Source organism: Chinchilla lanigera, unplaced genomic scaffold (assembly GCF_000276665.1).
Source record: "Chinchilla lanigera isolate Chin_1 unplaced genomic scaffold, ChiLan1.0 scaffold00015, whole genome shotgun sequence".
Taxonomy (NCBI): Eukaryota; Metazoa; Chordata; class Mammalia; order Rodentia; family Chinchillidae; genus Chinchilla; species Chinchilla lanigera.
In genome coordinates, this window is record NW_004955416.1 from 3,761,688 (window position 1) to 3,788,067 (window position 26,380).

At 39.3% G+C, this 26,380-nt stretch overlaps 1 pseudogene; it reads left to right on the forward strand.

The window, feature by feature from the left end:
- Positions 1–219: 219 nt before the first annotated feature.
- On the forward strand, positions 220–25,033 carry LOC102004478 (annotated as a pseudogene).
- The last annotated feature ends 1,347 nt before the right edge of the window (positions 25,034–26,380 follow it).

The following is a 26,380-nucleotide window of genomic DNA, read 5'->3' on the forward strand; positions in this document are numbered from 1 at the left end:
GTCTGTAATTCAACTGAGCTCCCATTAAAATTTTCAACATGATTCTTCCACACTAACAGTTTAAATGTGTTTTATTTTACAATGAAGGCCGTAGAATAATCACAAATATGTTGAACAAGTCCTGGATTAGTAACTCAGTTCTATCTTCATGCAAATTTGCAGAGATTTAAAGAGATGACGTTTTCAATGCCATGAACATAGGAAGGGTGATAGGCCTTTATGGAGAGCAGGAATGAGGGTGGCTCTTTGGCCAATGAGAAACTCCCCCATTCTTTGAAACCTCTGGGCAGAAGACCACAGCTTCCTCTGGACGGGCCAGTGGCAGCATCTACTACGTTCACTCAGATGCATTCCTTTTATGATTTACAAGAGATTCTCCTGTCTTTTGCCCACACAGATGTACAATGTGGCAGGAAAAGACATACCAAAGAGTATCAGTGGATTTTAATGAAATTCAAGGATTTCTTTCTTCTTCTCCTCTTTTTTTTTTTTTTTTTAACCCCTCTAGGCAACTAAAAGGAGCTGTTCCATGTAAGCACCAGAGAAATATATAACTACAAACTGAAAGCCCATGACCTCAATCCTTAGCCGCCCCTTGGCCCTCATTACTGCAGCAGTTGGTGTAGGGAAGGATTAAAGAGGGCTAGAAATCATTGGGTAAGCGCACAAGGGCTCAGAAATTTGACCTTCGTTACTTAAAGCACACAGTCTCCACTAAAAGCTGGTATAGAAGGAGAATTAAAAACAGAACCAGAAAAGGTCAGGTGGAGTGCAGATGCACTAACAAAGATAAAAGGGGGGAAAATGCCCCCAAAATATGCATCTTTTCTTCTAGAAGGGATATGTTGACACCACAAAGAGAGATTTTGGCTTTTGTCACTAATCAAAATTACAAAAGAACCTCCATACCAAATGAAAGAGTTAAAATCCTAGAATTGACAAAACAAGAGGAGACTTTAGAATGTAAATCCTCTGGCAGGAGACTTTTTTAGGGCACTTTCTAATGAGATGGAATCTAACTGTGCCTCCCTGCCTATCTGATAGTTTTTATTATCTGGATCTGTGAGTTAACCAAATTTAATGGGAAATACAAGAAGAGATTACAAAGGCACTGACTAGTAAAATATTTTTACAATTGTGAAATTTGCAGCAAGGCTCTCACTTTTCCGCAAAAGAAAAGTAAGAGGCAAAGGCCTAACACCATAAAGCATATGACCATGGCAACAGCCCCAGTGGGATGTGTGAACTCAAAAGCATTTCAGAAAACAGACACTAAGAAGTGAATGATTCCCATCTGTCAGCAACAATGGGACAACACTATTCACTGTTCTCGGAGTCCTGGGTTCTATGGATGTTGGTAGCCACCTTCAACTATGACAGGCTCTGGGTTATAGAAGTGGCAACTGAGGCGTTTAATTGGGCTCAGCCTAAGTAACTTGCTCCAAAAAGGGGAGCCCATCTGAGACCAGTAACTATTTGCTGAGTTCTAAAAGGAAAATCCAATAATCAACTATTATTAAGATACACTATAGTCCCATAATGGTTTGCACTTTCCAAAACAGTTTTACAAATATTCAATGAGCAAATAAAGGAGTCAAATACTGGCATAGAAAGATGACAAGAAATGTATATCTTAGCCATCCTTTGGCCTTCATGCGTGTGTGTTCTAATCTCTCTCACTCTCTCTCCTCTGTGTGTCTTTAGGCAAATAGTGACTCTCCAAAATAGGGTTGTCCAAAAGAAATATAAGCTGATACACTTATATAATTCAAATGCTTATGGTAGCCACATGAAAAAGGTTTTAGAAAAAATTTAAATTACTTTAATAACATAGTTTATGTAAACTACTATATCAAAAAATTTTTAAATGCAACTAATATAAAAATATTACGATATTTTATACTTTTTTGTCCTGTCTTTGAAATTAGGGTATAATTTATACTTACAACATGTCTCAAGACTGATCATCTTTCTAAATAGCACAGCTTTAAGTTTCTTTTGTTCCCCTAATTTGGATGTCATGTCACCCTAGATTTTCTATTAGATATGATAGGCTTTGGGGATATCGAAACTCAGTGGACATGTTTCATATTTACTGAGGGGGATCTGGTAGCACATTTAGAAGAGCTGAGCATATTGTCTCAGTTCTTAATGTGTGTGTGTGTGTGTGTGTGTGTGGTTATATTAGCATATGTGACACATATCCATATTGACAAGCATTCATAGCATGCTTATTTCATATAAAGCATTGTACCAAGCACCAGATTAACATCAAATCATCATTTTGGCCAAAATATTTGTAAAGCTACAATATATAAGATAACAATGACTCCTTCACCAGCAAACCTGAGATGAATTCTAAACTTTTCAACAATTCTATGTGTCATGGATTTACCATTGAATGAGGACAACAGGGCCCTAACTTGAAATTTTGTCTCTGTCCTCCATAAGTATCACAACTTTGTGCAAATTGTAGTCCCATCCAATTCTTTAGTTTGCTTATTGGTAAAAGGACGATGAGATAACTTTTAAGACACTTTTCCATCCCAACTGGCTATGATGTGATAATAAAAGATTACCTCTTTTTAGCCCCAAGGGGTGCATTCCTTACACTTCAGCAATTGTCTACAAGTGTGATTTTCAAAGCACTTACACAGTTTCCAGATTTAGAAAGAAAAACGTTGCAAATTTCAAGTCAATGATGAGTTAAAAGCATAAGCATGTCTCGTGCAATATTTGTTATAAAAAACCTATCTATTTTCTGATATGAAATTCCAATTTAACTGCCAGTCTACACTTTATGTAGTCTGGGAAAATCTCATATCCCTTGCCCCACAACCAGAGTTGAAAATTTGCTGTAGCACAGTAGAATGAGATAAACACAAATTTCCATCAGATCCCACAAGTTTGAGCCCTAGCTTAGCACATTTTCACTGAAACTAATGAATAGGTGAGTATTTCTCCATACTCCATAAATAAGGAAACTGCTGGGCAGAGAACTTGGAGTGCTCACTATACATCCAGCCCACAGAGGTGATGCTTGCTCATGAGAGGATAAGCATTAAATGAAATAATGCATGGGCCAGGTACATTATAAGCATTCAATAGTGGCATAATTAGTATAGTTATGGAATAGTGGTATGTATTAGAACTGTTATGGAGACAGGAGGAGTTGTGGATGGGGTAAGAAAGGAGAAAATTTGAATTAAAATGCTCTCTTTTTAAGGAACAGTCGTGAGTAAGATGACACATGGGGTCTCAAACACCCGAGGGAGGGTGGTGGCAAGTAGAAAACAGGCACAGAAATTGGGAGGAGAAAAGGTTACTAGCTCACATTTTATGTACTTCACTATGCATTGCCGTTCCAGAGGTCCTCTGCATTTCCAAACACAGTTTAAGGGCTAAATTCAGTTTGCAACACTCTAAGTAGCTGGCCTCATGGCTAGTGTGTTGGTTTGGTGGATATTTTAGAAAGGGGGAACAGTATATAATACAGGACACATATTTTATGTGATTAGGTATAACGGTCATCCAAAGAACAATATACAAAAGGGTGCAGGAAATCTGTCCACACACTAAGACCAACGAATTCAGCTGAAGGCCTGGATCCCACGGAAGTGTCCTGCATTTGTCCAGCTGAATACCTAGAGCTCATAACAGTGCCTCCCACGAATCCAACTGGAGGCCCAGAGCCCATGACAAAGTCTCATGCAGGCCTGTTTCACAGATCTGCACTGGGAAGGCCCAAATGTCAGTGGTGGAATCTAAGATGTCTGTGCCAGCAGGATGAAGGATCTGTGCTAGCAGGCTGAGGGGTCTGCACTGGAGCTGGGAAGCGATGCTCAGAAGAACCAGAGCTCCCCCGAAAGATACCACAGCCATCCTCAGCAACAATGAGGTCCCAAACTCCTCCGATAATCAAGATGGCCAAGTTCCCATCAGGGAAGCCAACACAGCAAGCTTCTCCAGGAGACTGGCAGTGCACCATCTTCCACTCTGGAGTCAGGAAGCAATGCTCAAAGTGAGGACCAGAGCTTCCCCAAAGTGAACCAAAGACATTCTCAGTGCCAACGAGGTGCTGAGCCCCTCGAAGGATGAAAACAGCCAAGTTCACAGCCTCTCACAGCTCCTAACAGCTTTTCTCAGCCTCCTTCTCCTTCTCCAGTTCTGCCTCTTATGCTGCTGGCAACAATCCCCAGGTGGGCCTCCCACACCCAGCACCATGCTTACTCAGTTCAGCTGGGGGTTATAAATTGACCACAGTTGTCAATCCACTACAGCTGGTTCAAAAAGAAAACATCAATCTCTCTCTCTTTCTCTCTCCCTCCCTTTCTCAGTCTGTCCCTTTTCCTGCCCTACCGTACCTTCATTTCATGCTTAAAATAATAGGTAAAGCAATCTGAATTGATGTTTCCCTTCATTAGGGAAGGGCAGGTACCATCGCCAGGACAAGTCCCATTCCATATTTCTCTAAGCTTCACTTACAGTACATGTGAAATGTAATTGCAATATATAAATGTGGCCTGGGAGGTTTTGAGTATAAGTGAAAAAGGATCAGTCTTTGCCCTTATGGAAGTAGGAACTAAATGGAAAGCAGGATGTCTCAGGTTTCTTGTTGTGTCATTGCTAAGGCCAACTCTCTTCCCTTGATGGCTGCCACTAATAGGGCATGTTACTTCCAAAGCTTGGAGGCCAGAAAGCTTTTTCCAATTTTGCTGTAGGCTTCAAAAAGCCTTACCCCTTCCAACTGAGAATGTCTGAAAGTACAAGAAGTCCATTCCTCACAGCCCCTTTCTAAATATCTGATTCTGACAGCACTGGCAAGCCTTCAGTCCTGTGTTCATGCTTTCTCCAATATTTGCTTTTTCCTTTCTTTCTCAGCTTGTTAATTCAATCTCCATGTCCTATGTCCTGCATAAAGCTATCTCTGCCCACCCTTGCAGAGTCTTCCTTCTCTTCTTTGAACTCCTTCTACTGGAACCACTTCTTACTGGGTTGATTAGCATTTATATCGCATTATTGGGTCAGGGGAGGTAGGAGAGAGGGGAGAGAAGGGAGAGGGAGAGAGAATGCACATGCAAATGCGAGGACTTTCCCATTGGAATGTAAACACTTTGAGGACAGAAATAAGTCCTCTGTCTCATCACGCTGAATGAGACAATACCCTTTATTTATTTAATAAATCTTATTTTTGAGGGAATAATGTAACCCACTAGACACATTTAAAATAACCCATGATTTTGGCTCATTATGGCTGGCCTAATATTTTGAAACCAATGAAAGTTGTCAAATGTATATGGGCAAAATGAGGAAACAAGCAGGTTGACACTGACCTGGATAGAATGCTGTCCAACAGCAGAGCTGGCCACTGTCACCTAGAAGAGCTCTGCCAGTGAATTCACAGAGTTCATATGCTAGTAAAGACTGCTGCTACCATGCTCTGCACCTTGTGCTCATCAAATTTAGTGTGTGACAATGCACAGCTTCTGGATCAGGATCTTATTTAAAAGCTAGAGGTACCTGGGACAGGTTCTAGTCCTTCATAAAGATGACTGCGAGAGGTACAAGGTACCTTTTGTGGTCTGAAATCTAGGGCAGAAAACCAGCAGCTACAAGATCTAGGAATGCTCATGTGAAAGGACAAGGTTATGCCTTTGAACTCACTTGCTCACTCACTCATGAGTCATGCGCAGAAGGACAAAGGGAAGCCAGAGGACAGAGGAGTAGCAGAGCTGATAGTAGGGGCAGGTCTTACAGATCATACAGGAATAAGGCTAACTCTAGATCCCATTTCCTGCAGAGGCAAATCTAATGTGCTTCCCAGCCTTCAGATTGGAGCCCAAGGATTGAGGACTGTGTTTGTCAGGGAAGGAACTTACTACTTACACAAAGTTACAGCCTTAACAAAACTAAGGAAAGTAAAGGCTGGCAATGTGTCTATTGATATATTAATAGAACCTGTTGAAGTTAATAGATTGTTATCATCAGTGATTAACTAACTTTATATTATATATACTCTCAATCTTCTCAGTTACGGTTAAATGTTCTTTATAAAAAACTTTTGTATTAATAATAGTTTGATATTAAGAAATACACACATAAAAAGAAATACAACATCACATGGTACCTCATACATATGTATGATTTTTATGTTATGTGCCAGTTAAAAATAAATCTAATTTTTAATAAACCAAATTTTAAAAAAATAAACTCACTTTTCCAACTTGTCACCTGCAAGCAGGCCTAATGAGAGTCAAGAAGGGATGCTCTGGCAAGTGCAAGGTCGTGAGTTCGGTTCCCGGTACCGGAGAAAAACCAAAAAAAAGAAGGGATGCTCTTCATAGATTCAGAGGGAAAGAATGTTACCACGTATTTAAGATGCCATGATGTAGGCTGCTTTAAGATACACTGAGGGTCTTAGGCAGGGCTCATCTAATCACCTGCCTGTCATTCTGTCTCTACTCCCTCACTCTGTACCAATAGTATGCTAGATAGAACAACAAAGGTATTGAATATGATCAGGGACAGAGATCTAGATGTCCTTACATACAAAAGTGGGGAGAAAGGATGAGTTAGTAAAGAAAACTGACAAAGAAAGGTTGGCCTACACATGGAGAAGTGCCAGGAAAACATGTCGTGGGAGCTTAAGAAAAAGGAGGTTCCAAAATTCCCATTGTAACTTTTCTAGAGGACTCTAAGACCCACCTTCTAAGCAGATTTATACATTTCAACTCTGGCACTTTTTGTCACCAGCTTTAACAAAGCCTGGAAAAGGATAAAATATAGCTTGAGCTGAAAACCTCCAAATGAAGCAAGGTCTTTTCCTCTGTGTGCGTTATGGAGCAGGAGACTCAGGGGAAATCGGCGAGTGTACAGAATCGCCACCATCCAATGTTGAGAGCAGAGTTAACATTTATTTTCATAGTATATAAAGTACAGGAGTCAAAGGGAGTCAGTGGGAAGATAAGTAAAGACAGAGATCCTGGACATCCTTTAAAGGCATACTAAAAGTGCCTGCTTAAAGTTCTTTTGATTCCCACATCTTCAAAGTCCTACTCCAGGATTCTTAAAAGACCTTGATCATACGGTAACATAACCTGTGGAATTTAGAATTTAATTAGATTTTTGCATGTAAGTTGGAAAAATGCATTAGAATCAAGCAATAAATTATTTCTCTAAATAATCTTTAAATATTAATATTTGAATATAAACCTTAACACTATTTCAATGTTGTTCTAATATATTATAAAAATAATGTAAGTTTGTAACAAACAAAAAATTGGAAAGGTGAATGAATTTCTTTCAAAAATACAGAACAAAAGGCAAATAACCCTAATATATTTTGTTTATTCCATATATCATTGACTTCATCTGTCCATGCAGGCTACATGTTAGCATAGGATTTTTCTAACATTTTAAATTCCATTCATCCAAAATATAAAGCCTTATACCTGTGATGTATTACTAATGCTAATAGATAAGATCACCCAATTACAAACTTCAGCTTACTCTTATTAATGTGGCAAATGAAGTCATGGAAGTAAGTGAGATCTCATTTTGGATAAGGTTCCATTTCTTGTTAAATGTTGTTATTCCAGAGTTGGGCATATATCATCATTGATATAACAATAACAGATGTCTTCTTTGTGGATTCTTCTCCTGTCTGCCTCACAGCCATGATTTTAGTACTTGTGAAAGATTACAAAAAATTACTGGAGGATTTACAAGAGGTCTCTGCAGTATTTATCTAGAAGCCAAGTATAATATTGCTTTTCCAAATCCATTAACCAACACAACTTAATCCCAACTCAAAAGAGCCGCATTATTCTTTCTTAGTCTGTGTGGTTATGGTTTAAGAACCTTGCATCAATAAATAAAAGTTGGATTAGTTACAGTAGCAGATGTTAGGTGGGGTATGAATAAGCTTCCATCTTTTTTTCTTTTCTTTTTTTTTATTTTGAGACAGAGTCTCACTAAATGGCTAAGTTGCTCAACCTGGGCTCAAACTTGCAATCCTCCTGCCTCAACCTCCCAGAATGCTGGGATTATATGTGTATGCCACCACATCCTGCTCCGTCTTTCTTCAGTTCTTTTGGAGACGTCAAAAATCATCTTTTGCAAGAGGTGCTAGTATACACTTTTTAGAGTCTACTAAGAATATTCCTTCTTAAATTATATTTTCCATTGCAGAGAGCCACAAAGGGCTTGCAACTTGCTTATTTTCAGCCTGAATTAAATTAGTCAAAAACAAGGGCAAAAGAAATTTTGGAATTTTCAGAACATTTTAGTCACTTCTCTGTTGCTTAACACCTTAGAAGAAAATCAGAAAATCTTTAAGTATCACAGTCTCAGACACAATCATCAAGGTTCTGTCCTGTGTACCATCAGCAGCATAGCTCTACAGCTCCTTTGCTAGATGAGAGAAATGTCAGAGTTCAAGTACGTGATCAAGGGGCTGTGAAAACTTCTTAGGAAACAGTTCATGGGCTTTCTTAATATGTCAGGAATTGCTCTCAAGACTTCTCCAACATTTCCAGTGACAACATTAGACCAATAGACCTTTTTCAGAATGAATGCAGACATAGAATTTTTTTTCTTACAAGTTGGGCAGTGAGAACCTATAGTATATCTAATTTTACTCTCATCAGTTAGGGTCCATTCAGGAAACACACTTTAAATGCTTTATGTAGAGACAATCTGATACAAGGAAATGGTAATACAGTGATGAAAGAGCTGAGAAGCCAGACAAGGACCAATGAAATAACCTAGAAATTAGTCCAGCAGGAAATTCTCCCACATCCAAGAGACACAGGGAAGCGTTGGTGCAGAGCCAGAGATGCCCAGTGGGAGCTAAAGCAAAAGCAAAGGATCACCCAGTAGGAACAGGGGCCATGAACTAGCTAGGGACAGAGAAGGAAGAAGATCACTGCCAGGGAGGCAGCTTCCCCAGCCCAAGAAGACTCCAGGTCGGTGTTAGCTTGCACCACCCATGAGCCCACCTTAAAAATCACCCCATCAGCTCAGACTCCATTCCTATCTACATTATCTCAGCAATGCTCCATCCCTACTTATCAAAGTAATATCAGAATCTTCACTCCATTATTATCATTTGGTATTGGTATCAACTATGGCGGTGTCCACCTGCAGTGAGGAAGCTTCTAGGGAGATCAAATGTAGCTCAAATACCAAATACTGTTTTATTAGGGCTCTGATTATAAATTGTATGAGATTTTAATTACTCAGTCCCATGAGCTCTTTTTATTATGTTTGTCTGTTTTTGTAGAATATCAAATTTTTCAGGAAGGCATATTTCATGTTATAGCAGAAGCACACATGAATAAATGTATCACTGCACATAGTAACAAAGCACCGTCATATAGGGAAGGGATCAATATGGCTCATTCGTTCATTCCTGCAGCACTTACGAAATGTCCTTCTACTTGGTAAATTCAAATGTGAATCACATATTGGGAGATTCATCTTGCCCAAAAGATGACATGCTGACCTGTTAATAGATCGTTAAAACAAAGTAATACATGTTATAATAGAAGAAATATCAGCACCATAATGAAAAGGTCTAGAGGATGTAACAATAATTTTGTCTATCGATATCCAGAACCACTGCAACAGGAGGTGATAGTAGCATGATTTGAAAAGGTAAGTGTGCCAAGTGATGAAGGAGAAAAGAACTATCCCAGGCAGCAGGAAAACTTGCATTAATTAATATAAGCAATTAACCTGAGAGTTTGGACTGGAGCCAGAAAGGAGAGTCCATATTCAAAATAACCAGAGCCAGTGCTCTGTGACTGGAGAAGTAAACTGCTGCCCAACTGCATGAGTCCTGTCTGTCCAGCACAGGGTTTGGAGTGCATCTTGTGAACTACAAGATTCCTGCTGAGGTCTTGAAGGAGACAAGTCACTTGGTGAGAACTGTTTTCAGAAAAATCATTCTGGTGTCTATGTGAAGAATAGACTTGAGGAGAAGATAGATGCCAGGGACAGCAGATAGGAGGCTGTATTAATTCTACAAACAAAATGATGAGGGTCCACGCCAGTGACCATGAGGATGATAAAAAGGAACCTTAGCCCAACGATGCTTCTGAGGTAGAAATGACAGGTCCAATGATCAACTGGACATGGAAAATAAGCGATGTAAGTCAGGGATGACTTTAGGACTTCTAGCTGAAGTGAGAGGAAATACTGAAATGGCACGAGCCAAAGTGCACAATTCTCTAAGGAAATGCAGGTTTGAGAATGAAGACAACGGGCTTAGGACCTCTATTTTCAAACTGCCAAGATTATTTCAAAAGTAACATGGGGCTGTAGTATCTGCAAGATTGTTCTGTCCATGGGGCAAATCATGGTTGGAAGATGTCTAACTGCTTGATTTGAATATGATAGCCAAATAAAAGGTGGCCTAATTTCCTGATCTGTTTAACAGGTTTTACTTAGCCATGTGTGTGAAGAATTCAAGTTAAAAATCTACATACTCAACATTTTAAAATACTATTAAAAGTAGCAATGTATTTCCAGTGCAAAAAAAAAGCATCTGTATGGTTTGGTAAGCATGCAATATGGAGATTGGAATAAAGAAAACAGTAAAGTTCAGAGTGGGAGGGCAGCATGTTATAACCAGCGACAGATGTAGTTTCATGGAAATGCTTATACTGTACATAGAGAAGGCAGCACACATCCTTGAATTAATAGGAATATATATTCTAATTAATTGACAGCAAGAGCTGTTGATAGAATGAAAGAATAGATTTCTAGCTCCCTGAGCAAGCACCCAGACACAGCTAAATAAATTGCTGAGACGCTGCCTTTATATAATATATGAAGTAGTCTTGCAATAATCAGCCTATGTTTTCCTATCCTCCATCTATTATTTTAGATTTGGGGTTCTTTTTCACATTTATATTAAACATACACAAAAAAGAAAATCTACAGGAAGAAATTAGAACAAAGAGCAAAATATGAATTCAGAAAGAATATTTTAATTCAGATAAAATGTCTACCACACTGTCCATTTGAGAAGTTGGTAAGTTACAAATTAAACAAGGAACACTTCCTTACTGTAGCATTTTTCCAAGAAAAAGTGATGAGTTAAATTGGACCATCAATATACTATTTTATCAGGAATTAGAATTAGAAATACAATCTTCTCTGTACTAAATTACGATACTTTCTTGTTTTATTAGTAATATATATTTTTTTAAAATAAGGGTGTAGCATTTGCTTCACATGTGGGAGGTCCTGGGTTCAAACCCTACTACAAACAAACAGACAAGCAAATACACCTAGATTAACCACTTCAGACATTTCATCTACATACCTGTCAAATCCCTAGGAGGTATTTAAATACATTCAATCAAAAAGGCAGAGGGAATAAGAATAGTAGCCCAGAACCTTGACTTCCATTTGTAGTACTGTCTTATGAAGTGGAGGCTTACTTCAGGCTGTTTGCTAAACTGTTGCTAAAAGTGATGCTTCTGTTTGTGTTGTAATGATCTTGCAGTACGAAAATATTTTAAGCCCAACTATTCAAACAAATCCTTTATTTTAATATGCAATTGATTAGCTAGTAGTGCAGATAAAGAGAGCATAATTGTAAATTGCCCAAGTAGTCTGTAAATATTCCCCTTAGGAGTGCCAAAATTGCAAGCCATAATGGTAGAAGAGTGATGGAAACTTGAATAAAGTTCTGTAAATTAAAATGTATTTTATAACGATGTCTCTACCAAACCAATATTATCATTACCATTTACTAAGCAATTTACGTGGTGCCAATCTCTAAGTTTAGAGAGGAAGGACATAAAGATAAGTAAGATTTAATCTCCACTCTTTAAAATTAGTAATTTAAAGGATAAATTACAAGTATTAATAAGTAGGTATAATAACAATGATAAATGTTGCTGTGTATACAAGACCACACATCTGTGTACAACATGAAAAGCACCCATTATAAGGCCTGGCCCACAGAAAATGTTCAACTAATGCTAACTTTTATTATTGAGAAGAGCTTCATATAAATAGGAATTTATTCAATAAATGGCATTGTGCACCAATTATACAGTATAAGTCTCAGCTTCCTCCAGGGATCTTTCAGGGATAATCACAGAGAACCAACTCTATTTGGGGTTCAAAGGCAGCTCATGCTGGCAAGAAACAAGAATGCAGACACAGTGACACAAATGAACAAAAACAAGAAATCCCGAAGTACAAAACTGGAGCTGAAGAAAACTCCAGATAAAACAGGCAGGTAAAGCAGTTCCCAGCAGGATGAAAGGCCAACGAAAACAGCTACTCTTTTGGCTCCACAGCCAGGGCTAGTGGCTGGTTGGAGTGACATAGGGGTAGCCCACACGATTGCCACTGCAAGAGGCATATGTAGAAGGAGGGCAAGGCCTGCCAAACATCTGAAATCAGGATGGAGAGGTCTTATCAGAGCATAGCACTACCTTTCTCACAACTTATCCAGAATGGAACTGTGTTTTAACTCAAGAGAAAAATTGCTCATAAATCTCTTGAATTCATAAGCATTTCCCTCCTGTTATGGGAATTGGGAACTTGGTGTCTTTGCATTCCAGAAGACTCATACCACTTCTTAAGACTCTGCCTGCAATGTTTAGCTCTCAACATAACAAAAGACATCAGATTCCTGAGGATCCAAGGCAGAGATTCCCTGCTGAGATGCAATGAATTTACCCCTTAACTTTATCATGTTGTAGGTTTTCTACAGTTGCATAAAGGATTATTGTTTGGTACAGAATACCAGGCAAAGCAGAAAAGTTTTGGGAGCCAAGGCTCAAGGAAGAAACACCTAGGGAGTATTCTATGCTCCTTTAATGCTTTGCAAAATTTTTGTTTTGTAGTGTACATAGAAATGAGTTCTGAATGTGAGTCAAACAGTAGGAGGGCACTGTTGACAGCTGGATCTGTTGGAAAGCTGCTCATTTTGAAATGCTGCAAGGAAAATTGTGAATTTCCTGCATGGCATTCACTTTAATCCAACAATACTTTCCTTTAAAAATGTAAAATAGCAAGAATATAGTAAATGAAGTGCATTTGTTATTTGTTTATGACTTGAGAGTTTCTGCCTTGTGAAAAGGCTACAAGGCCTGAAGGCAAAGGAATTGTACATCTCAAACAGAAAATGCTATGGACAAAAATATAGTCCAGGCTAGGAATTTAGCAAGAGTCAGAGTCACTCTCTCGGGAAAGGTCCTTCATTTGGGAGACTCTAAAACTCATTCAGGCCACCAGGGTACCAGTTAGCACATGGCAGCTGTAATTCACTAAATGGAACCCCGGTGGCCTGAAAGAATCAATGCTACCAAAGAGACAAACTTACCTACAGGGAGCAAATTAGGTGCTAGCAGAATGTCTGATTATTTTGCCATTTATATTTATAGAGTCAGTGAGTCAACAAGTATTTATTGACCCCCCAGAGGTTGTACTGCTCTCTAATAAATGGGTGGGTACTTATTAGAGGTTAGACACAGTCTCTTGCCCTCAAGGAGATTTACGATCTAATCAAGGTGATAACTATACTTTAAAATAGACGCTTATTAATAAATACTACAAAAGGGACGTGAGAAAGCTTGGGTTGGAGATTTTCTTGACACATTGGAAAATGAGACATTAATAAGTCAAGATAAATCTTCTGGAAGTTGAACTTTGAGAGGTTTTTTTTTTTTTTTGCTTGGTTTCTTTTGTTTGGGTTTTTAAAATTCTGTTTCATGTATTCTTTTATTTTGTTTAGTGTTTAAGAGTAGGGATATGATATGACAATAGAAAGGACAGAATTATTTGAAAATTTTAGGGAAGCATCTGTTAAAACTTTGTGAGATTAAACAAGGTAGAAAAAAAGTATTACAGCAAAATGAATCTTGTCTTGGTAGGAGGGCTAAATACACAATGTGACCTGAGTTACATAAGAGAGAATATAGATTTTGTGAGTAAGCCCGATGGATAGGGAAGTTTTAAAGAAAAATACCAATTATCTAGTAAAGAAGTCACTGGAGGCAATTATTCACAGAAATACATGCTCTGAGTAATGAATAATATTTTTAGCTACACGCAGTAGGATTATGAATAAAGGGAGTTGGGAACTGTTAACAAAAAGGGCTGGTAATTCTTAGACCCAGATCTATATAAAGCTATCTGGTAGGGCCAGAGAAGAATAGTCAATAAAAAGGAAAGTTGTCTAGGGTGGGGGTCTTTTGAAATGGCTAATAGTTCAATCTGAGTCATGTTGTGTTTCATAATGACAACAGGAAATACAGCAAGTGTTGTAATAAAGGCTAAGAGAAATCTGGGGATAAAAAGGGAAATTTGTTTAAAAAGAAAGTAAATGTTGGAGTTTAGTCTATGGAAGTCAGTGTGAGATTGAATAAAAATCTTCAGAAAATTTTCCAGAATAAGGAAAAGATATTGAAGAGGGATAAGCTATAGTTGCATTTGAGATTTCTTTTGAAAATCTTAGTGAAAAGAATAATTTCATTATATTCTCAGAGAGTCATATTTTCTAAGCTTAAGAAGTTTTGTCCAGGGTCCAATTCAGAGTGACAGGGATGAAAAGCTTGAAGCAGGGATCCCGGAGAACTTAGGGACACTTTCAAAGTGATACTGAAGGCTTCCTTGAAACCCTTCTTACTCCGGGGCAGACTTCCATGCTAAGCATGGCCAGGCTACCTTGAATACTACAGTCTTATTCATCATGCCCAGCCTGGGCCCATGGCTCTGCAAAGTGGTATTATAAAAATCAAGCAACCTGAATTCCTACTCTGCTACATGTGATCTTAAGACAAATCTCTCTGACTATTCATTTCTTCAACTATCAAATAGTTTAAAAATAGGTCCTATCTCAAAGGGATGTTGTGAATATTAAACAAGAAAATACATATCTCATGTCTGATATATACTAAGTCCTCAAAAAATGCTAGCTATTACTCTAATATGCATTTTGTAAAATATGTATAGTATATATGTATATTCAATATGCATCAACTTATAATTGTTCATTTCTTTCTGTTTCCCATAAATATCTTCCTCCAAATCTACATGCTTCTTTAGAATCTACAGTAAATTCCTTATTTTTGAGAACACATTTCACTGATTGCCTCTTTAAAATTTTTTACAAAATTTATACAATGTGTTTTAAAGCTACATTAATTGTCCCTTATTTCAAAATTATAAAGGATCAAGAATTTCAAATCAAAATGTAGACAAAAATCTTTCATTAAACTATTTGAACAAACTTAACCTTTATGCATCAAAGTTTTCTGGTTCTATAAATAGAAATAATAGTGCTAAGTGTATATTTACAGATCACCAGCATTTCAGGATTATGTAAAACTCCAAAGAGCTACAGCAATTTTTTTCTTTTTTTTTTTTTTGGTTTTTCTCCGGTACCGGGAACCAAACTCACAACCTTGCGCTTGCCAGGCAAGCACGTTTGCTGCTGAGCTAAATCCCCAGCCCTGAGCTACAGCAGTTTTAGATGCTTGTTATAAACTTGTAAAAGCCTGTTTTAAATGCTTGTTCTATGCTTATCATTGATTGGAAGATGAACTTTGACTCCCACACAACTAGTTCAGGACATTCATATTGTTAGCGCTTAAGAAATAGTTTCAAGTGTTTGGTTCTGGTAGACCCTCTCAAGTGGACTTGTGTCCCCATTTGTGCAGTGAGGTGAGTTGATGAATGCCTTCCAGAGGATATTTGAATCCACTGACTACGGCCAGGACAGAATCCTGAAATAGGGAGAGTCATTTTGCTGCATCTCAGCAAGCATTCACTGCTTCTGATACCCCATTTCTCCTAAGAGGACTCACTACTGAAGATTAAGATGGCAGGGCTGAATGCCATCTGCAGGAATACACCCGGGAACTTTCACAACCCCTAACCAGGACACTACAGGCTTTCTGGAACCATGGCATGGAATATTTCTTCAGCTTGCTCATGAGCTAGACTATTGGTCATGCTGAGGGCTGGGTCCTACACCTGTGCTAAAGGAAACATGAAGGAATTACCTGCTTGGTTATTAGAGAAAGAATATATTGCTCAACTCTTATGACCCAGATTACCTTGCAGCTGTGCATAAGTGGCTGAAAGTCCTTCTGGCCAAGGTAAAACCTCTCCTCTATCAGAATGGAAGGCTGACTATAACTGTGCAGGTTGAAAATGAATACAGTTCCTACTTTACCTGGAATTATAACCACCTGGGTTTCCTGCAGAAGGGCTTCCACTGCCTTCGGGGTAACAATGTACTTCTGTTCACCACTTTTGGAACAAAACAAGAATTTCTGTGGTGTAAAACCCGGCAGGCCTCTATGTAATAGTGTACTTTGGAGTAGGTGATGACATCAAAGAAGCTTTTTAATCTCTAGAAAAAATGAGACCAAAGGACCCTTGGTCATTTCTGAATTTTATATTGGTTAGCTAGACCACTGGTGTGAACATCACTGGACAGTCAAGACTGAGACCATGGTTTCCTCCCTCTCTGATATACTTGCCCGTGGGGCAAATGTGATGTACATGTTTATAGGCGGGACCAGCTGTGCCTATTGGAATGGGGCCAAGACACCCTATGCAACATAGCCCACCAGCTATGACTAGGACACTCTACTGAGCAAGGGGACCTCACTAAGAAGTGTTCTACTTTAGTAAGATTATACAGGAGTTTTTAAAAATACCAGAGAGTATTATCCTTCCATCTGCATCAAAGTTTGCATATGAAAAAGTTGCTCTGAAAAAACTAAAGACAGTGGAGGCAACTCCAGATATTTTGTGTCCTAGAGAGTCTACAAAAGGCCATTATCCTTTGATGTTTATATAGACAAAAGTGTTCTGCATTTGTGCTATAGTGAACAATACTTCCTCAAGGATATAGAAACTCAACATGTGTCTCTTCTTTGCCTTTCTATGGAGCCCACAATTGGGCCTATGTTGACGTGGATGGGGTCCCCCACGGAATGCTTGACTGAAACCATGTGATCTCTGAACACACAAGGGAAAGCTGGAGCTGCTCTGAACCTTCTGGTGGAAAACCCAGGGCATGTAAACTATGGAAAATATATCAATGATTTCAAGAGCTTGCTTTCTTACCCAACATTTGGCTCTGATACCCTCACCCACTGGACAAGCTTCCCACTGGACATGGAAGATGTAGGGTGCAGCCATCTGAGGAGTTGGGAAGACCGTGATGCTGGCCACCATGTTGAGTGCTGACCACCATGCTATGTTCATCTAACTACACACTCCTGGCCTTCCATATGAGCAACTTCTCCATTCCCAGTGAGAACCCTGACCTGCCCCAGGACACATTCATACAGTTTCCTAGATGGACCAAGGGTTAGGTATGGACTGACGTTTTTACCTTGGCTGCTACTGAACAGTGTGGGGTGCCCAGATGACCTTATTTGTGGCACAGCACATCCTGACACCCTCAGCCACAAACATCAGTGCTGGAGCTGGGATCTCATTTGGAATGGAAAAGTTGCCCCATAGAAGGTCGGGAGTGACATGGCCTGGAACTGTGTAGAGACAGTAGACAAGCTGGTTAGAAGCACATCTGTGAGCCACAGTCACTTCTAAACCTAGTTTGTCAAACCTTGTGGCTGGATGGCGTATGATGACTGTGACCCTTTGGTGGTTCTAGCCCTATACAGACCTCACAGACCCTCTTCGTCATACTAACATTCTCAGAGAGTTACACTGGAAGAGAAGTTTAGGGTGTATGTGTCTACCTGAGATTTCCCAGAACTCCTGAAGGGCCCTCCCACCTGAGAGGTCACCCTAGGTGGGGGAGGAGGGGACACCACAGTAGTGCACAGGCGAATCTGAACAGTTGGAACCGGAGCTCTAAAGATGTTCCCACCCTTTGATTTTGAAGGATTCACATTGTGTTGGGAAATAAAAGTGTACAAAGAAAGAAAGAAAGAAAAGGAAGGGAAGTGGTTTCAGGCTTCCGTGTGACTGAAGAGAGCGGGTTGACAGTTGCTGACCAATGCAGTTGAACTGCATTCTATAGATCTTTTCTGATCTTTCCAAAGAAGACAATTTCAAAGTAGGTGCATATTGGTAGACAGACAGGTCTGCAAATAGCACTAACTCCTTCCCCAGTGTTATATCATCCTGATAACACCAATGAGTTTGAAGTTTTGGACCAAAAGAATTATATGATTTCTTAGGTCGAACTTGTTACTTCATCTGGTTCCAACACAGTGGATGCCTCTTCATAAATGATTTTTTACAACCTTTGACTCGGGGATCCTTGTACTGAAGCTCCTGAGCTCTATGACTGACATGTGATCTTCAGAGCATGGAGCTTCAGAATTAGCATGTCATTTATGCAGTGCTCAAGAGAGCTTAAACAAGCCTTGCAGTTATTAATGGCGCAAATTGAGCTCTAGAGTCAAATATATAAAGGCATGAGCTGAAGACAAAGAAGCAATATTAAGCAATACCTAAAGTCCTAGAGTGACAGCTTCTCCCTAAACTGCCCATTTATCTTAAGAGCCGCCAACTCTGGCCCTGGTTTTGTGTTCTCTAGAACCATTCCATCTTCTAGTTCACCTCCTAGTCCCATCTTACCTAGCTCCAGCTTTGAATGTCTTTCTCTTTGTCATACATTTCCTTCATGAGTAATAAATAAATGGAATTATTTGTATTGACATATGAGGAAGAACTGGCTTTAAAATGCAAGAGATGACTAATATAATATTAGCCTTGAGGATAATATTAAAGCTACTATACAGCCAAACTGACTTATGTTTACCTTGAAACCAAATTCAGGTCCACCGAAAACAATAAATCATAGCTGGACATGGTAGCACATATCTGGAATCCTGGCTCTCTGGGAAGCTGAGGCAGGAAGATGGCAAGTTGAAAGTCAGCCTGGGCAACTTAGTGATTTAGCAAGACACTATCTCAAGGTTTCAAAAAATTAAAAGAACTGGAATGTAGCTCAGTGTGAAGGCCCTGGGTTAAATCTCCAGTACTCATACTCTTTAAAAAAAAAAGTGTCTATATTTGATTTTTGGGCAGAGTATTCTGTAAATGTGAATTAGAAACCCAGCGTGAGGACATATACCTGTAATCCCAGCACTCTGGGTGACTGAGGAGATCACAAGTTTAAGTCCTACCTGGACAACTTAGCAAGACCCCATCTCAAAAAAAAAAGTTCTGAAGTGGTAACAAGTAATTTAAATAACTTGCTCAAAACACACCACTCATCATTACACCTGACAAGATGTTTTGAAATCTACTTTCTCTCTGTAAACCACACCTCAGTACCTTCCTCCCTCTCCCTAAGTAGCCCAATACTCTACCCCACACCGACCTCAGGTTCACATGTTGGTTCTTTAGTTCTTGTCCTTTTCCCTGTTCATACCTTCAAACATGATCGATTCTTTTCTTCAGCCTCTAGTGTTTTCTCTCCTTCTTTCTGTGAATTTATGTTGCTTTTCCTGTGTTTTCTAGCTTTCTGCTTAGCCCATCAACCCCACAAAACAGGAGGAGGAAGGGCAAGGAGAGGAAAAGGTTGTCAGCATGCAGATTTAATAGATTTACCTGTCACAAACATTAACATTTAAAACTTGAAAAATCGCTTGAGTTTTAAACACTAAACTTGATGGCACATAAGTAATGAGCAAAAAGATTTGAAACCCTCCTAAACATTTTGTACACCTGGATATGCCCCCCAGGAAATTCCTAGCAATGACTGCTGCTTTAATTTTCCCCATGTATGGCAGACAATAGTGAAAAATTCCTATGGGCCCTCTCCCATGAACCCTGGCTCAAAGCTGTTAGCACAACACTAGTATTTCAACATTCCTTCGGCTTTACCATCTTTATGTTCATTTTAAATTAAGAAGTCTGAAGCAGATCTTATCAAATCCATGATATTGTTAAGAGCACTTCAAGGTCCTTTTAAAAACAAGAATTACTTACATCAACCTACTTTATTGCTTCATTTTCTGACTCTAAAGGACACAAAGTATACTAAAGCAATTTAATGTGGCCGTAACCTACAATTTTAACTTACCCTGAGGGGCCATTTCAACTCTTGTTTTACTTTTCCAGACCAAATCAATAGAGGGAAGAATCAAGTCAAGACACATGTCATAACTGTATTAAAGGTCAATGAGGTTTAAACAAATTGGGCTGAACTCATAAATAATTGACACACAGTTTGTACCACAATACAGGGAGAAATGCTGCTCACCTGCAACATCTTTAAATTTATTCTACCTATTGTTGACACCTTAGGGAGCTATAACTAAACATGTGCTTGGGTCTGAAAGTCAGCTATCAACAAAGACATTCTCTGAGGAAAGTAATGATTCAGCAAAGACCATGCATAGTGCTCCTTGTTCATCAAAAAAGAAGTTGAAGTGGAACCTTGCTTTCAGACTTTACATTTGAGCGACTGTCACTGCAAGCACGCCTGAAGACTTCTCCCTCCATGTGATTTGTACCTTTGCAGAGCCATGATTTCAATTTCAGGTGCTATAGAGTTGTGCTTGGAAACGGGCACAACTCCTGGGAAGGTATCCTGGATAACTGTGGAGCGTGCAAGAGTGGCCCCAGCTTTCTGGTCTACTACTTGCTCTCCATAGATTATAACTATCATCATGGCTCTAAAAGGGTCTTCAAATTCTTCAGTTTTAATGCACTGCATTTGGGGAAGATTGGGACAATGGTAACGTTTGTACGTTTGATGGAGGACAAAGGGACCCAATGCTAGAATGAGATTTGAGTAAGAGAATGCTAATCAGGGAGCTTCTGGGAGTTTTCTTGTCTTATAAAGTACGGACATGAGGAGATGGCTCAGGGATACTGCCCTCCCACCCTTTTCTGATCTCAAGAAATAACCAGGTACCTGGGTCTTTGATAGCCATCTTGCAACTGTGAAACAATAAACGAAGAAAATAAAAATCTCATTCACTAAGTATGGTAGAGAGGAAATGGAAAGAGCTTAGGCCTTTTAAGAAGCTTTTCCACTGTCATTTACTCCCAGTATTGTTATTTGTGGGAAAAATATACTTAATGTGGAAAAATGAAAGAACTCCCAATTGATACAACAGTGAGCAGAAGTGTCCCTCCTCTCCAGGAAATTACAATTGATTCGGGGAAATAACACAAGAACTCAAGTAACTTCAGTGACTAATAGAAAAGTATATAAACCATGCAGAAAGTGGAAACAAGTGCTGTGAGGATTTACATTTAGGAGGAACCTTGACCAGCTGGGGAAAGTAGAGGGGAAATCAAAGGCCAGGTAAGGAAATGGAGAGGGCTTTCTGGGGCAGGAGAGGGAGTGCTGAGAGAGACCTACATCTGAGTTCTGGCCCTGCCATGGAGAAGCTGTGCTGTCCTGAACATGTGGTTTGTACCTGTTATGGTTTAGAGCTTATTGCAGGGTGAACAATATAATACAAGACATGTATTTTATAAGATTATTTATAATAGTCACCCAAAGAATCATATACAAGAGAGTGCAGGAAATCTGTCCACACACGAAAGACTGAAGAATCCAGCTGAAGGCCTGGACATCCCGACAATGTCCTGCATGAGCTCACCTGAAGACCTACAGCCTATAGCAATGTCTCATGCAGGCATGTTTCACGAATCTGCACAGGTTAGGCCCAAAGGTCAGTGGTGGAATCTAGAAAGTCTGTGCTAATGGGACAAAGTATCTGTGCTAGCAGGCTGAGAGATCTACACTGGAACCAGGAAATGATGCTCAAAAGAAGAATCAAAGCTCCCCCAAAAATTACCACAGCCATCCTCAGCAACAATGAGGTCCCAAGCTTCTCCGATGATGGAGACAGAAGAGTTCCCATCAGGAAAGCCAATGCAGCAAGCTTCTCCAGGAAACTGAGAAATGCACCATCTTCCCCTCCAGAGCCAGGAATCAATGCTCAAAGTGAGGACAAGAGCTCTCTCAAAGTGAACCGAAGCCATTCTCAGAGATAAAAATGTCCCGAGCTCCTTGGAGAATGAGAACAGCCAAGTTCATCAGGAAAGCTGGCATGACAAGGTCCTCCAAGAAAATCAACAGCTCTTTACAGCTTCTCTCCACCTCCAACAAGCTCTCAGCAGCTTCTACCAGCTCGCAACAGTCTCACCCTTCTTCTCCAGTTCTACCTGTTATGCTGCTGACAACAATCCTCAGCTGGGCCTCCCACTCCCAGCACCATGCTGATTCAGTTCATCTGGGTGTTACAAGTTGACCATCAGTTGTCAATCCACTACAGTACCCCATAGCTTAGACTACCAATTCTTTTTGAGGGTTTCAATGGGTATTGGCTACATCTTGGCCAAACAAGGTAAACAGTCATGAATTAGTAGCACTTTTTGAGAACTAGTATAATATTACATAGTATATGAATTAGACCACCAGTTCCACACAATGACATGATATAATTGAAATGAGCCTCATGTCACTAGTCAAAAAAAAATGTCAAGTGCCTACTTAATGTGTGCAATAAATAGGGAAGTAAGTTCCCTCAGAAGTAGCATCACCAGCCTCCCCTAGTACTTTTCACTCTCAGCCCCAGAACAGATAAATTCATAGTCTAGAAATCATCTGCCACTGGTTGGAATAGATATTACTGTTCCTCCAGGAAAGAAATTAGAATTTGTGTTTCTTTCAGGCCCAGTGTCAAAAACATTTATCTAATTCAATTGTCACTTTAAGACCAAGATGTATTATTATCACATTTTATAGATGAGGAAGTTGAAGTCCCTATAAATTAAATAATGACATAAAACATCAAGCTGAATAGAAAATGAAGGTTGCATTTACTATACGCAATTTTGCAATCTTCCTGCTTACCGTGACATTGTACTACTTCCACTTACACACTGACCCATTCCCTCCTCTGTGATCTGAACTGGGCTGAGTGTTTTGACCTAAGGAATGAGTATTCTTCTCTCCAAACATTGCCACCACTAGAGCTGGTTGTCTTTATCTGCGTTCATGAAAGTAGTGTCCACAAAAGCAGAACTGATATTTATTGGGCACCTACTATGTTCTGTTAATGGTGTTGGACACTTTGGAGTACATTTACTCCTCAGAAGTATGGAAGAGGTAGGTAGCAATGTCTTCTCCTTATGATGGAATTGAGAGATGAAGGGGTAAATGCAGAATTTCTTACATAAAGTGGTAGGTAATAAGTGGAAGGGCCAGAATTCACACTCAGGTCTATCTAAATCTAAGGTTCAAATTACTCCTCTCCACCAGTTCTCCCTCTCCAATATACCCCTTTACATTCCCACTGTGCACTCACCATATTCCCTGCCCCATTCCTCAGTTCTATTGCATTCTCAAAATAGCAGCCTGCATTCCCAGTACTAGAAAAAACAGACTCTGCATCAGTTACAAAGAGTTGCCCTTCGTTCTTCTCTTAATAGCACCTGGGAAGGCTGGCTCAAAAAGCTTCATTTATTTTGCCTAACTAGGAACTCACACAGCACTGAGTCTACTATCCAAGGGGAATTTGCTAAAAATATTTACAGGCAATGTACAACACTGAGGGCAATGGTTACAGAAGGAATCACAAGAAGAATCAGACAACACTTTGAGGGGAACTAAAACTTACCAACATACCAAAACTTAAGGGGTTCATTAAAAGCAATGTTCACTCAGAGCAAAATTTATAGCTATCAACAACTGCATTAAAGATCTTACAACGGAGTACTACTCAACCGTAAAGGAGGATAAATATGAGTCCTCTGTAGGTAAATGGATGCACCTTGAGTCCATAATGCTAAGTGAAATAAATCAGGCCAGTTGAATGTTGCATGGTCTTATATGAGAAATCAAAGTATAAATGATTTAAAGAGCAAAAGTTAAAGATGATAGGAAACAGGGAGACAGACTTTGGGGAGATGGGAAGGAGTTCTGGGAATGAGGGTAGATGGGAGATGAGGGGAAGGGAAGTAAAATGGATCCAGATTTGATATGCGTATGCATGAGTACCCTATATTTAATATGCTTATTATGTATCACAAATATATACTAATAAATTTTTTTACAAAATAAAGTGAATACCTAACTTTCCACCTTAAGAAATCAGTTAAAGACCCAACTAAGCTGAAAGCAAGAAGGAGGAAGAAAGTACAGACATTAAGGTAAAGATACATAAAATAAGGATGACTAGAAAATTAACAGAGAAAAATGAAATCAAACCTCTTTGGAAAGATCCACAGAACCAATAAATGCTTACCTTGACCAAACAAACACAAAAAGAGAAGACCCAACTTATTAAAATCAGAAATGAAACTGGGAACATAACCGTCAGCCTTATAGAAATAAAAAGAATGACAAGACAATGTATGAGTAGTTTATGCCAAGAAGCCAGGTCATCGAAATGAAATGAGCAAATGCCTAGAAACATGTAAACTACCAAAACTGCCTGAAGGAGAAATACAACTAAAGTTACAAGCTGGGCGTGGTGGCTCACAACTGTAATCCCAGCACTCAGGAGGCTGAGTCAGGTGGATCGCTGCAAGTTCGAGACCAGCCTGGGCTACAAAGTGAGCTCAAGGCCAGCCTGAACTGCATAGCGAGACCCTGTCTCAAATAGACCAAAAAATAAATAAATAAATAGAACTAAAGTCACAAAATGTTAAAGAAATACGTATTTAAATCTTCCTTTCCTTGGATTAGGTAACCTTTTGTTAACTATGACATTAAAGAGCAAGGAGAAAAATGATAAAGAAGCTGAACATCAAAATTAAATGCGTTTGTACATCAAAAGACACTTAAGAAAGTGAAAAGATAATCTATGCTGTTCAATTTCATAAATCATATAGCTGATGACGATCTAATATCCAGAATATATAAATAATAATAGAAGGACGTTATGGTTTAGATCTAGAACTTCTCCCCACGTTTCCGTGTGTCTAGAAGACGATTGGCTCACGGAGCCGCTATACTCATCCGCACATTCCTTCACTGAGTCATCGCATCGGTGAATGTGCTGTTCGGCGGTGGGGTGCAGCTGGAGGTGTGAAACTATAGGTGAGACCTGGAACAGTATATTCTTGTCCCCGGCTCCTGCAGACTTCTCTCTCTGCTTCCTGGCTCCTGAGGGTTGAGCTCCTTTTCCTCCTCCATATTCCTCTACCGTCCTGTTTCTGCCGTGGAGCTGCCAACCATGGACTGAAACCATGAGCCAAAATACAGCTCTTCTCCTTTCAGCTGTGCCAGCTGTTGTCCAAACAATGAGAAAGTAACTAATACAGAGGACGTTATACCAATCAAAAGATGAATAAAGGGTTGACTCTTCCTCAGAGATATACAAATGGCAAATAAACACATGGAAATAAACATTATTAGTCATTAGGAAAATGCAAGTCAAACCACAATGAATTACTATTAAACATTCAAGAGGTTAGATGTCATTTTTAAAAATATTCCAGTAGTAAGTACTGGTGAAGATGTGGAGAAATTGGAACCATTGTACATCAGTGGAGAAAAAGTTCACTCCTGTATATGTACCTAAAAAAATAGAAAGCATCATGTGTGCACAAAAAGCTATACTTGAATGCTCATAGCAATATTGTGAATAATAATCAAATAATAGAAACAACTGAATGTCCATCAACTAGTAAAGGGAATTTTGTAAGGAGATATGACCCATACCGTAGAGTGTTCTTCATTCCAGGAAAGCAACAGTACATGCTACAAGTGGGTTTGCCCTGAAAATGTTTATAATAAGTGAAAGAAGCCAAACACAATGCCAAATACCGTGTAGCTCTACTTGTGTGAAATATCCAGTGTAAGCAAATATATAGTGACAGAAAGTAGATTAGTGGTTGCCAGGGCAGGAGGAATGATTGAGAGTTATACGATTGGAGGGGGATTGCACTTTTAGTGTAAAAAAACCAGTGAATCACTTTTAAATGGGTAAGATTGCTAATTTTATGTTGGATGACTTTTATCTTAATTTTTCAACAGGCTGCAAAGAGAATAAAGTCAATAACAGAAAATACTAAAAGATAAATATTATAGTTAGAGCTAACATTTATAAATCACGTTCTATATGTGTAGCCCTCTGCTAAATCCTTTGCAGCTATTATCTCATCAGATGACCACAGAGCTCGGTTAGAAAGGCACAGGTATTGTCTTGTTTTTATACCTGACAAACTGAAGCACAGAAATATTAAGTAAATTCATATGGCTAGTATGCAGCAGAAAGAGAAACTAAACTCCAGTCTTTCTGGCTCTGGGCCTGTATCCTCAACACTGGCGCTGGAGCTAAACCCTACTGAATTGCAAGCAGAGTGCATGCACCTCTTCCCAACTTCAAGTTCAGTGGCTTAATAGTTGGCAGGCTGCAGTTGAATGTGGTGGGGATATTTACAC